This window comes from Phyllostomus hastatus, unplaced genomic scaffold, assembly GCF_019186645.2.
Source record: "Phyllostomus hastatus isolate PE091 unplaced genomic scaffold, TTU_PhHast_1.1 phas_contig_38, whole genome shotgun sequence".
In the NCBI taxonomy this organism is placed as follows: Eukaryota; Metazoa; Chordata; class Mammalia; order Chiroptera; family Phyllostomidae; genus Phyllostomus; species Phyllostomus hastatus.
Genome location: NW_025333869.1, coordinates 38,161,995 through 38,165,679, shown reverse-complemented (window position 1 = coordinate 38,165,679; position 3,685 = coordinate 38,161,995).

Here is a 3,685-nt window from a genome sequence, read left to right as displayed (position 1 = left end):
TACTATGTGTTTTTAAAATTTTTATGACACAATGTTTGAAAGTCACTGCAATAGAGGTTATCTTAATTACCCATTTATTACTTATGCAATATAAACAGATAGTGACTACATTTTAAAGATACTAGAACAGGGTTCAAGAGGTTAAATAAATTGCCAAAGGCAACAGTTCTATTAAAACAATACTGGAATTTGTGTCTAATAATTTTAGCTACATTTAATTGAACACTGGCTGCCTTGTACTATAGAAAGTCTTGTATAAGTCAACCTCCCCCACCGCATGTAAAAACTATCAGATTGGGAAGTGGGCCTTACACGTATTTGGATCCACATGTCCCTTCTAAGCAAGTGCAGTTTAATAGTTTTGTTCTTAAACACACAGAATAAAATTTCTCAATTTGTGTTATAGTTACTTATTCTACATATGTTTATTTGGTCCCTATTATGTGTCACACATCTATCCAGCACTGGGAAAGTAACAGTAACTAAAATACATCTGGTCCCTACTGTTTTCTGCATGGAGGCTCCACTAGAATTAGGGCATACAATTTTGAACAATTTTTTTTCATTGCTTTGAACATAAGCATTCTCAAAATATAACAAAATGGTTTAGTATGTATAGCATTAAAGTTTAAAGGCCCAAATATTAGGTATAAATATTAAGGGTTGACTTCTGTTGCTGTTGTTTATTTATATTTTATCTTTTTAATATTTCCAATAGAACCTGTGCTTCAGTGTATCTACTTAATATTTCTTCACAGGTCATGAAGGGTTATGTTTGAGAGTCTTGTTTGTAGATCACTGCCAGTCTGGCTTTCTGAGGTGCTTTTCTAGAACTTATACAAATACAAATTTCTTAACTCTCCTCCTCAAGAGTCTTACTTAACTTAATCTCGAAATGTCTTACTGAAGTATCACAAAGATGAGTAGGGGATATTCTCTACATTCAAGTGTTTGCAAGTTAGAAATATTTTGTATCAGCCTCTTGTATTCCATTCTCTCTGCTCTACCCAAAATACATGTGCACATTTATTCATGCCTATCACATAAGCCTTCTCTGTGGAATTCTTCCTGCCTATATTTTCAGCCAATGCTATATATCCCTATTCATGATATATTTCAGAGAACTTTGAATATACAAATTTCTTCAATTTTACCTCCTGCCAAAGCCAATGGCTCTTGTCCATTTTGGCTGCCACCACTTTTGTTTAAGGCATATCTTTAATAAACTACTGGTATAGCTTCAGAATTCAGGTAGCTTCCTACCTCATCCATTCTTCCTTCAAATCTTTTCCTCAGAACACAGATTTAGTCAACATTTTTAAAGCATAGTGAATTACATCATCACCTGTAATTAAAATTCTTGTGACACAGTGTTTGAAAATCACTGCAATAGAGGTTTTATCTTCATTATCCCATTTACTACTCATGCAACATAAACAGGAAGTAACTACATTTTAAAGATACTAAAACAGGGTTCAACAGGTTAAATAAATTGTCAAAGGCAACAGTTCTATTAAAACAATACTAAAATTTGTGTCTATTCAGTTTTTAAATACATATTGAATTACATCATCACGTGCCCTTCTTCCCCACACTTCTCTCTTAAACATTTTCCTTTGATAGCTTTTCATGTGCATGTAGAACAAAGTCAAAATTTCTTAAAGTGCTACCAAGTCTATGTATCATATCCATAACTACTTCTTCACCATTACATCACACCAGGCTTTCATTTTCAGTCTCTGTGCTGTGCTTCGCACCCAACTTTTAGATCATCTGATCTGTCCACATAATATAAGACCGTTTCTCACCTTCCCTTCCACCCTTATTTTATAGAAATAAGAATGTGTCCTTAAAATGTATTTCAGAAACTTTTTTTGTGTGTGGACAGACAGCAGAGTGAACCAAAATGACATTGAGAAATTACCAAAGATGAATAAATACAAACATAAAAATGTATGTCACCATCTTACAGATGAAATCCCTGGTACACCGGACTCATATTTCTTGGCTTCCAACAGCCTTAGGGATAGATTTCCATAAAACTACTCAGTTTTAGCCCTGGGAAAATTTGGTTGGCATTGTGCCTAGATCTGGTAGATTTCTGATTCTTCTGGTTTCCACTTCTTTGATTTTATTCCAGATGTAGTGCTAATGTTTTCTCTTAGGCGCTGAGTTAAGATGATTAATTGCAATATAAGCACTTCTGTTATGCTTGCTATCCTCATGCTCACCCCCAGGGCCTGAAACTAGAAAGGATAGGGCCAGAGCAAATCAATCTGTGTGGGATTTAATACAACAAAATCTCAATTGCAAGAAGGTTGCATCGTCATGTTTCTTTTGTAGCACTGTTAGACACAAACATGTCTTTCAAAATATTTAGGAGGAATGTGCTACACCCCAGGAATCCTTCTACCCAAATCATAACCAAGCATGGAGCTGCTTCTCCGGTTGACTGCACATTTAAATGGGCTTAAGTATTACCAACGGCTCTGACTTTCCTTCATCCCACAGACTTTTCTTCAGGTTAGCCCATATTTCTATTAGACTAGTTTGTTTTTAGTGTTTCCAGATACCCATTCAAAGTTCAATCATTTAATAGGATTATACCACTGCAGCTCTTTTACCTAGAACAAAAATGGAAACTTTCTGTCATCACTAAGAGAAATATTTTCTTGCTAAAAGTACCACATACCTGTCTACTAATAATTCTTAGACTAATAATTAGATTCATAACTTCACTTGACAGCTGATAAGAGCTCCTATGAATATTTTATTTGTTGATTAAAAGATTGTATTCATCTTTGGGCTATTTGGAATTACTGGAGTCATTACAAGACATTTTTAATATCTTGATAATCGGGTCAAAATAATAAGGTTTACTATCCTTCATAATGCAGATGAAATGTATTTCATTTGACCATCAGCTTTTGTACGTATGCTATTTAATAAATTTAGACTACCATTTAAAAACCCAAGCCTTCTCTTAGTTATTAGGTAGCAGGAGTTAGTGCCCTCCACAGATAATTTACAAATATTTTGAACTGATATACTGAAGTATTCCTCAAAAGAAAGAACATGTTAAAATAGCAATTAATTTATTTATAGATATCTGTGTTTTTCAAGACAGTTTCTGTTCCTGACTTTCTTTTTTTCAGGATCTACAGTGGCTTCCTACTCTACCTATATAGCATTCACTTTCCACAAGAATGTTTTCATCAACAAAAATGGACAGAACAAAGTCAGACAGGGAAGTGTCACTGAGTGCACGTTGTTTAGCCACAGGGTACTCCCCTTCTTCTGGAGATCTCACATTCCACCCAGCTGCAGTCAACACCACAGCCTGCATTGGGACACATTGATGTGCACAGGCCGGTATTCTCTGGTGGAACTGAGGAGTTTCCCTGGTCTGTCTGTGCAGGGAGGGGGTGAAGTTCAAAAGAAATACCATGGAGTTTGCAATTTGACAGAATCAATATGAATTTGGCTCAATTATCTCTTAATTGGTTTGAGTCTCAAAATTGCACTCTATAGAATGAGAATATTATCTGACATTGATTGTTGTGCTAAATACACAGTTGAGTAGCACAACTGGTTTACGCTCAGTAATTTAATGGTAACTGTATTAGTTCTGTATTGCTACTTAACAAACTACTGCATATAACATCCTAAAACAGCACACATTTTT